The sequence below is a fragment of the Pararge aegeria genome, chromosome 7 (assembly GCF_905163445.1).
Source record: "Pararge aegeria chromosome 7, ilParAegt1.1, whole genome shotgun sequence".
In the NCBI taxonomy this organism is placed as follows: domain Eukaryota; kingdom Metazoa; phylum Arthropoda; class Insecta; order Lepidoptera; family Nymphalidae; genus Pararge; species Pararge aegeria.
The window spans coordinates 15576086-15586936 of NC_053186.1; the positions used below are offsets into that span (position 1 = coordinate 15576086).

The 10851-nt window shown below is 35.7% G+C and overlaps 1 pseudogene; it reads left to right on the forward strand.

Moving 5' to 3' along the window:
• The first annotated feature begins 3067 nt into the window (after window positions 1-3067).
• On the forward strand, window positions 3068-5856 carry LOC120625051 (annotated as a pseudogene).
• The last annotated feature ends 4995 nt before the right edge of the window (window positions 5857-10851 follow it).

Here is a 10851-nt window from a genome sequence, read left to right on the forward strand (position 1 = left end):
GGAGATATTGTTAGATTCACAAAAGGGACGTAATTAAGTAGGTTTCAGGGGGGGATGCTGCCGATACCAGTAAAACCTGTGTCTCAAACTCAACTCAAAATAGGGTGGAAAACAATGGCGTGCATAGAGGGTATGCACAGAGTATGCAGATGATATAAAATAGCTTTTTATAAATCTTACAAAATTTTATAAGCGTTCGTTTAGCGTACGAGCTGTGGAACTGTGGAATGCGCTTCCATTGAGCATACGACGATCCAAATCACTGGCGATATTTAAAAGAGCAGTTAAGGCCCATTATATTGTTAACGACTATTAATAGTATGTATATACTTACTCATTTATTGTAGGTTATAGTATTTAAATATGTAAGTGTTGTTATTATATATATTAGTTTATTTTTATTTATTAATTATATTATTTAATTTTTATCTTTTTTGTGTACACTAGTTTATGTATTAGCATGTAGTTATTCGCATGTATGTATTTTAATATTTGTACCACCAGCAGTCTATTCTCCTCTTCTTTTTTTTTCTAATACTAAGGTTGCCTGGCAGAGATCGCTATTAAGCGATATGTATTACTACTTCTTTCGATATGTTTCTGTTTTTGTTATATTTTAAATATGTTAATGTTGTGGTATACAAATAAAGAGTTTAATAAAATACCTATCCTTAAGTTTATCCTGTGCATATCCTCTATGCACGCCACTGGGTGGTCCTTAGGTAGATCACCCGTCTGGCAATGGCAGGAGTGCCCTCAATAAATACAATGCAGTGCCAAACTTCATATATGTAATAGTCGTGGAGTTTTATGAGAGTCACTCAGCGGGCGATTAAGAGAGCTATGTTGGGAGTATCTCTACGTGATCGAATCAGACCCGAGGATCTCCTCCCTAGAAGAACTAGAGTTAGACACATAGCTCAGCGAGCAAAACTGAAGTGGAAATTGCACCGATGGACGTTGGGGTTCCATGTTACTGCAATGGCGACCCCGCACAGGTAAACGCTGCGTTGGTCGGCCCCCAACGAGGTGTAAAGATGGCATCAGTCAACGTCGCTGATAGCCGCTGGAAACACGCCAGGTCATTTTGGAACTCCCTACAAAAGTGGACTTCAATCGGTTGAAGTGATGAGAATGATGATAAGAGCTCTATGTGACAGAGCTTGTCACCTACGCATATGAGGCTTAACTCCTACGCCTCAGGTTTATGGCCACAATGTGGAACTTTCCAGGACTTTTCATTCCCGGCTAAGTTTGGTGTGGGCTCTGTTTAGAAGGCCCTTATGTAACCCTGCTAGCTTTAGTTTTAAGTTAACGAATGTGGTGTTTTATCATCATCATGTATGCACGCTTCATAAGTGCATGTGATAGGCCTAAATGAATAAATATTTTTTTTAAACGTGGTAAATGCATAAACCTTTAAACTGACTTAAAAACGTACATAACTTAGAAAAGTTAGACGTGCGTGCTGGTATTCGAACTCCGCCCCCCGGAAGTGCAGCCGAAGTCCTAACCACTGGGCTATCACCGCTTCGCTTTTTAATATTAGTTTTGATTAATTACACTGCACCATACGGGTGTCTGTTTATCGTTGTTCGTGTCAAAATTGGCACTTTTAGGAAATTTATTCTGGCAAAATAAGTATAATAAGCTTTAAAGTTTATGTTTTTCTTTTTTTTTATGTGATTTTTTTTCTTTTTTTAGTATAATTTTCGCTTGGTAGGTACTTATTCCTCAGCAATTGTGGTTAATGTTATCGTATATGTATAACTAAATTCTGGAAACTTCATTGGTTTATGTAATTTAAAAATACGGAGTTACTTTTATGTGTAATGGTACTGTTTGTTTCCCTTAAAAGCTAATAAATAAAATCGTGCATTATAGAAATTAAGATTTATTTACATCGTTAGAAAAATGATTTATTCTCAAACTAGTCCACAATTTTCTAGCGCCTGCACGAAATACGTAGAAAATCATAACTTAAGCATACTACACCGGGATTCTAAAATAAACTACTAACCATTTTGAGACTTCACTTGAAACGTTTCAATTTTCTTAACTTTTAACCTCTTTTACTGCATTGCAACTTTTAACACAATATAACTGAATACATTTCACATTAATTTTACCCAAATAAATGTGGTTGGCGTGTGCAATTACCGATTGCGAGGTATCGGGTTCTATTCCCACGTCGGGTAAGGAATTGTTAGTTATTTGGTTTCTATATTCAAAATGGTCAGTAGCTCGGAGTAAGGAAATTGGCGGTGTCCTAATCCATGCCTCGGAGAGCACGTTAAGCCGTCGGTGCAGGTTAACGTGACCTGCTACTGCTGGATACTGATCTCTCCCACAAGAGAGAAAGATAAAGACCCACCATGGTGCTCCATTGCAGGTTGGCATGCTGTTACTGTTATTATCACATTATCGTGACAATAACTGGGACCGACGGCATTACGTGCTCTCTGAAGCACGTAGATAGCAAAACCCCAACTTCGTTCTCCGGTCTGATACTGAGAATTTAAAAACTCCGACTTTTTAAAAGACGGGGTTTTTAAAATTTAAACATATATATCAATAATGTAAAAATGAATATCTGAATGTGTTGCTAAGCGCAAATCTCGAGAGCAGCTGAACCGATTTCGCTAATACTTTTTTACAATATTCCTGGAAGTACGAGGATGGTTCTTACGGAGAGAAAATTAAAATTGCCTGAAAAAGTCCAAAAAACAACACTTTTCTATACTCCCGTACAAACGATTCGTAATAATACTTAAAAGTCAATTCGAACATGAATACCATACCATAAAGTTTAAGTGTTACCGGAGAGGTTCCGGAAAGGCAAAAAGTTACGACGGGCAAAGAAATATAGTTTGGAAATAAGAATGGACTCGGTAGGTGGCGCTGTAATTAGGTTCTGGATTTTTCTTAGATATTAAAATCGGTAGTAACCGATTTGGTGCAGAAGCATTGACTCGACGTAAATTTATCGAATGAAAAATGTAGCCTATCTAACTTCTCGCGTTAAAAATGGAATACATTCTATGGGAGGAATCCTATACGTACTTGCATGGTTGAAGGCAGTTCGTTTGGCGAGGACATGAAAGAGGCGGGTATGAGATTCGATGAGTCAGCAGGATCCGTTCGACGTGGAAGCAATCTATTTTGAAACCTTTTTACGTGCTCTTTTTATTTTGGAAACTTAATGGTGTTTCCAGAAAAAACAAATGCACCTTATATAATCATCTCGGACCCTATTAATAATTCGATATCGAGCTGTAAACAGGTTTTTCGTGAAAAACCTAACTTAAAAAAAAATTCTTAACTCGATTTATTAATACTGTCTTACTACGGGTTGGTAATTGGGAATTTCTGGACATAAAAATACAAAACCAAGCAATTTGTGATAAAATTCAAACCAGGCTCAAATGAGCACCGTATAGTTACAATACAAGGAAACTAGGTGGCGCTTTTCCGATTAATATATAAATAGTAGTTCACGCGATCGAATAAGTCATCGTGTATAGAAAAACAATCAAGCAAATAGGAAAATTTTAGGTGATTATATAACCGTTGTTCAAAACACAATATGAACGTAACGAAACGTTTTTAAATGAAGCTTCTTATGCTCCATTTGATGTTTTTTTGAAAATGAATTGAATGCGAAATTTTGCGGACGCGTCAAGGTCAGATTTCGTTAGATTAGAGAGAAGTAAGAAATGAGAGGTGGAGAAAGAGTATCTATATATTGTTTTTTTTATTTATAACAGCATAGCACTTGACTGCAAACTCACATGATGGCAAGTCTAAAATTGTACCTAGTGGCCTACCGGCAGGGTGATTACCTATCTCGCGACAGCAATGCAACAGACGTAAATCTTGCAATCAATGCTGTCAAACGTCACTTTTGTTTATTTATTGTATGGAAAAGTGACGTTTGACAGCAGTGATTAAAAGATTTTCGCCTGTCGCATTGCTGTCGCGAGTTACGTAATCACCCTGCCGGTCAAGTTATGGTAGTAAAACCCATACCCCTTTAATCACTTTGTAAGCGAGGTGGATCGCTGGCTGATGTCCATGCCAGGGATTGAACCTGGGAGCTATCATTTATAAGACCAGTTCCCAGACAAAGCTACAGCCATTGTTATTGACTTTTCCATCGGCTTTATTACAAAAAAAAACAAATAAAGGATCCATGCATCAGGTGTGACATTAAAAACACCTAAAACATGGAATTTAACGTTGACATTTCCGTTGATATGGGTACGGACTATTTATGGTATTCCAAATATTAACCGCAAATTCCAAAACACCGTAAAATATTACCTGTAAAGGTAATTTCGCTCGCATATTTTAGATTTTGCTACGCTACTTTAACCGGAAATCTTCTAAAAGATGCCACACCATATACCCAACGTCTGACTATCTGTATGTCAAATTGGAAACAAATTGAAAGTAGGATCATCATCAAACGGTCTAATTTCGTTTAAACTTCGTAGGTCCTCGACCAATACACTAATTTGATTCAATTTGTTAAATTATCATCTAAAAATTTTTCAGGTGGAAATGATGTTAATTTTAACTTAAGCCTATTTCTCTAATATTAACAAAGGTGAAGACGTTACCGATTAATTTTGCTTTAATAAAAATTATAGTTTAAAAAAACACGCTTTTACAAACAACTAAAGCTTGTTTAAAAAAAATAGCTTTTAATTTAATACATTTTAAGACACTCCACGAACCATTTCACCCACGTGCAAAGCTAACTGAAATCTTTGTTCGCAGTTCCAGTGAATTGTTTACAAACAGAAAAAAGTCTGAGAACTTTGTTGGAACCCTCACACAACATTATTCCTTCCACAAACTCGAACATGGCTAAGACACTCAAAAAGATTCTTTTGAGTATTTATTGTGCCGTTTTCCTTCACTCTGTAATGTTTATACCGTTTCAAAGATATTAAGACATTTTACAACTTAATTACGTATTAAGAACTACTGGACTGATGTGGAAAATCAGACAAGACATTATAAAGTATAGAAAGAAATCCACGAATATAACTATTGATTTCACGCAACCGAGGAGATTCCCAACGGATTTATTATTTAAAGTTTATTCTTATATGGAATTACGTGTACAGCCATTCAACTCAACTTATAAGGGAAGGTCAGAAAGTTTTACTTTACCACAACTGTACTCATTTCAATTACTATATCACAAGAAATAAAGACTCTTTAGTTGATTTACGATATTTTGACGCGCTTCTATTTGATGAAGATAGCGGTTAGGACGATCACCCTCCGTTGAGAACACCTAATCATATTTACGTTTTTACTGGCAGCGAAAACGCCAAATTCTATCCCGTTTGCAATCCGGAGTACGACAATTATTTCAATATGACATGGACCTATAGGCTCGACTCCGACATTCGTGGGCCATTTATAAGGATTCTTGGCAGAAATGGTGTTGTGGTTGGACCAGAAATTAATATGAAATGGGTTAATTCAATCAAACCAGTTTCCAAGGAAGTTCTGGGGAAGAGTAAGAGAAAAAACAAAGCGGTTGCGTTATTTAAGTCTTATTGCATGACTCAAAAATATAGAACACAAGAGTTTGTCAGAAGCTTGAACGCGTCTTTAGTGAGAAACAAACTTAAGTTAGACATTTATGGATGGTTCGGAAATAAGAAATGCTCCAGAGGTATAATAGAGGAGTGTCTTATGGTTTTAAGAAAGAACTACTATTTCTACCTTGCATTTGAGAATAGCTTGAGTGAAGATAACGTGAGTGAAAAGATTCTTTATCCTCTGCAGAATTGTGCCGTCCCGATAGTTTACGGTGGTGCTGATTATTCGAGGTAAATAGTCGAGTAAGAATTCAAAGAAGATTCTAGAGTTTTATTAAGGAAATGGCTTTTACTTTCAAACTTTAACTATCATATACTTATAACGCAATTGCACAGTTTAAATGATATAAAAGGTTGACGCGAAATTTAAGTGGAACATATTGTTTTATTTCACTACAAGTGATGATGCAATCTAAGATGGTAGCAGGCTAACATTGTTGGGAGTATGATAGTCATAACCCTAATAGGTTTCTACGCGATATCGCATCGGAATACGAAATCCCTAAACGGCACGGCTTTGTCGGTAGGGTGGTAAACGGCTAAAGCATCCCACCAGACCAGACCAGTAAAAATTCAGAAATTGTAATTTCCCAAATTGCCTCTGCTGGGAATCGAACCCTCACCGTTGCGCCAGGGACGTCTTCATAGTACATATTATAGAGTGCATTTAAATAACTTCCATCCGCCATCTTGGTAGAATGAATAAAGCACACAGTTGACTATACTTTGTTATACAAATTTAAGGTGTAAACAAAAGAGTCGAGCGCAATTGGTTAAAGATATCTGCTTTAAAATTGAGTTGCAAGATTCCAGCCAAACAAACCTACATACATTGCAAGTTAAATAAAATTGACCGCCGATGAAGTTGTTTCTACGATAATTGAAGCTATTATTAATAAAGAAGTTTATAGAAACAATTTCAGGTATGTTAATTTGACTGCCGATTGAGGCAGTTTGCAGCAAGCCTGCTTTCTAAGCCCAAAGCCGTGGGTTCGATTCCCACAACTGGAAAATGTATGTGTGATGAGCATAAATGTTTTTCAGTGTCAGGGTGTGTATATGTATGTTCTAAGTATTTATGGTGTGTATATGTATGTTCATAATAATATTCACGAGTCGTCTTAGTACCCATAACACAAGCTACGCTTACTTTGGGGCTAGATGGATGGGTATGTGTATTGTCGTAGTATATTTTAGACGGCCGATTGGCGCAGTTTGCAGCGACCCTGCTTTCTGAGTCCAAGGCCGTGGGTTCGATTCCCACAACTGGAAAATGTTTGTGTGATGAGCGTGAATATTTTTCAGTGTCTGGGTGTTTATATGTATGTTCTAAGTATTTATGGTGTGTATATGTATGTTCATAATAATATTCACGAGTCGTCTTAGTACCCATAACACAAGCTACGCTTACTTTGGGGCTAGATGGATGGGTATGTGTATTGTCGTAGTATATTTTAGACGGCCGATTGGCGCAGTTTGCAGCGACCCTGCTTTCTGAGTCCAAGGCCGTGGGTTCGATTCCCACAACTGGAAAATGTTTGTGTGATGAGCGTGAATATTTTTCAGTGTCTGGGTGTTTATATGTATATTCTAAGTATTTATGTATATTATTCATAAAAATATTCATCAGTCGTCTTAGTACCCATAACACAAGCTAAGCTTACTTTGGGGCTAGATGGATGGGTATGTGTATTGTCGTAGTATATTTATTTATTTAATTTGTTTTAAATCATGATTTCGTGTGAGGAATATAATAGTAAAGACATAGAATTAGAAAGGCTGTGGTAATTCATTTAAACCTGCTTTACCATGCCATCTATTGTAGGAGGCTTCTAGTTTGCCAAGCTTTTCAGATAAGCCCATCCTTGCCCCTAGGGAATTGTAGAGAAATATGCTTTCAGCGAATCGGTGATAGCCAAGTAAATAAGATTTCAACTTCACTGTCGGAGGGCCGAGTTTGAATCACAGCACGCACCGCTCACTTTTCTAAGTTATATGCGTTTCAGTTAAAATATCACTTGCTTCAGCGTTGAAGGAAAACGTCGCGAGGAAACCTGCATGCCTGAGAGTTCTCCATAATGTTCTGAAAGGTGTGTGAGGTCCACCAATCCGCACTTGGCCAGCGTGGTGGACTACAGCCTTAACTCCTTCTCTTTATTGAAAGGGACCTATGCCCTGTACTGGTTTCAGCTTAATGGAGCTTTCAGCCTCCATTTCACAACGTAGGGATATGCAAAATCTCACACAAAATCGTTCTTCCAAGCGATTTAGCCTTCCGGTACGTAGTCGAGTCGTAACCGAGTAGCCCGTTACCATATTAGTCTGCATTATACCTTACGAGTATCACCAGGCGATATTGCAAAGGCTAACTTGTACTGAAAGAAAAATAACTTATGGTATTTCTATGCGAGTTAGAGTTTTTACAAAACACTAATAAATAATTATAAAAATTATAAAAAAAAGCAATGTGTTATCTCTTGTTTCAAACGTGTCTCTTGTAATATGGACCTTTGAAAAAGTAGATCGAAACTGCAACGTTTCCTACAAGGCATATATTAATTTCGGCATCGACGGTAGGAGAGTCGTAGCTTAATTGGAGAAAGCGCTCAGGCCGCGATTGCCCGAGAGTCGCAGGTTGAAATCCTGTCGGTTCCGAAAATGTTTATATGCACTTTAAGTTTATAAAACAGTTCAGTACATCTTCTTATTGGAAAGCTTTAGGCGGGCATCTGTTATAAATATTGGGCGAGCGTTCTTTTTACGTGAGCGTGAGCGGTTTTTTTTTTAATATAAGAATAGTTTATTTCGGTAAGAAACAAAGTGGTATCAATATATCGTTGAAGCCTTCTTTTCAGACTCGTATTACTACCCCTGTGTCAGAAGACTCCGCTCTTCCATTACAATTAAAATAAACTTAACAAATTACATTAAACTTAACAATTTACAATGATATACAAACACACAACAAATTACAATAAACTTAACAATTTACAAAGATATACAAAAAGACAGACATGTTATACAGAAATTTAGATGATAATAATAATAAGTATGCGTGTTTGTGTATGTGTGTGTGTGTGTGTGTGTTTTTTTTTTTTGTGTGTGCGTGCTCATGGTTTGTGTAAGACAGAATTTGTGAAAATCCGACTGTTAACTTCAATTTTATATAAAACGTTCTAATAAAGATTCCACCTCATCATGATTTAGTGATAAACGATTACTAAACTCTGGATACATATAACTGGATCACACTCTTTTAATAAATTAATCCTTCATCGGGTGAAAGCGAACGGATAAAATTCAATTTCTTTAAGCGTCAGCGAGATTTTAATTGTAATCGCAAAAATCTTCAGCAATGATGACGAGTCGATTTTAATTGGAATTATCCGGGAATATTTTACTCCAACAAAACTATGATGTGAAATTATTGAAAAAGCGGAAAAACAATCTTTAAACGCCGTTAAATCATTATTTTTATTGTGGTGTAAAATTCAAGATAGGCGACCTCCTTGGCGCAGATGTTAGCGCTGTGGTATTATAAGTGCAGGTCCTGGGTGCGATCCCGGTGGGACTATTTGTAATTTATATTTTTTTAAATATATTGATACATTTAATGATGCACAAGTGTTTGATATTTAATTTGTCGCCAAACTCGACAGCCAGTTTGTTGGCCAGTTGGCGCTCTTGTCTTAGAAATTAAACCTTATTATTACTACATTACAATATATTTATTATTAATATATTTTAACAGTGTTAAACATGAAAAACAATGAAAAATGTATGAACTCAAAAAAAATTTTTTTTTTTTTGTTTGTGTTGAAAATTTAAATAAAAATGTATATAAATAAATTAAATTAAAAAATTAAAAAATCATTTATTTATGATCAGATTACATTGATAATTTCAGATCAGATTAAATTAATGATATATTATACTGCTGAATTGTAAAAGAATTAAAAAAATACTTTGTAATTTTATTATGAAACCTTATTTTATTATGATAACTTGATTAGGTATTTGCAGACAAAAAGCGGTCGTAAGAGTTTTATCACTGCTAGTGAGTGACCTCTTCCAATTAGTGGGCTTACTTTTCTGGCCATAGTTTTTAAAATATGGACATACACTCAAAATTTCTTTATTTCTATTAAAAAGATGCGGAAGGTTCGCGCGGTATCGATACCAGTGGTTGTGCAAAAATTTATAAGCTTAACTTAAATGGCAAGTTGTTCGGTTCCCTATTCTCAATCTTGCTTCGGTCTTTTGATTACATATTTCTTCTCACGGTTATTTGTGTGAGCGTATAAAACTATCTCTTTTGCCTACGAGACCCCTGCGGTCTTGCGTGTCAAAAAATCCTCTAGATGACCCTTCATATAATATTATTTTCTACTAAAGCTACGCTTACTTTGGGGCTGGATGGCGAAGTGTGCATTGTCGTAGTATATTTATTTATTTTTTATTTATTATTATGTATTTTGTATAAAATATAATATGTTCAAATTTTATTCATTATTGGTTGGTATGTAGAATTTTATCGTTTAGATATATTGAATATTTTTAGTAGTTATCATACCTTTATTTGACCTATACCACAATAATATCATCTTACTCACATCCTGGGTTAGCTGGAAGAGATCTCTTACAGAGATAAACTTTCCTTTGTACACTTCATGTATCAAATGGTCACAATTACAATCTATGGGTACATAAATAATAAATAAATAAATAAAAATACATTTCTTTTGTTTGCATTCGGGTTTTTGTTTTTTTTAGTCTTTCAATTTGTATATCTTATATTATTTGTACTTATAGTATTTTTGTTTTATGTGATACCTAAAACAAATAAATAAACAAAATAAACTACTGTATCCCTTTGAAACTCCAAACTGTTGGGCTAGTAATTAGCATACATAACTATGGAACACAAGGCCCTGAGTCCCAATTTCGGTTCAGACCAAAACTGGCCGGGTATTGTTCTGGCTTCCTCTTTTCTCAGTATCAACCAGCCTAGAGTTTATGATCTTTTATTTCACTACAAGTTAGCCTATGCAATGTCAACCCCTATCCCTCGGAGAGCACGTTATTAAAGACACGATGAGCAACTTATAGCTTAAGTGTTTCAGTTTATTTTCTAGGCATACGTAAATGAATGCCTATAACAGAAATCTCCTTAAACTAGAGGTTACTTACTAAGGCATTGCGTAATTGGGCGTTAATGAAAACGGGCATA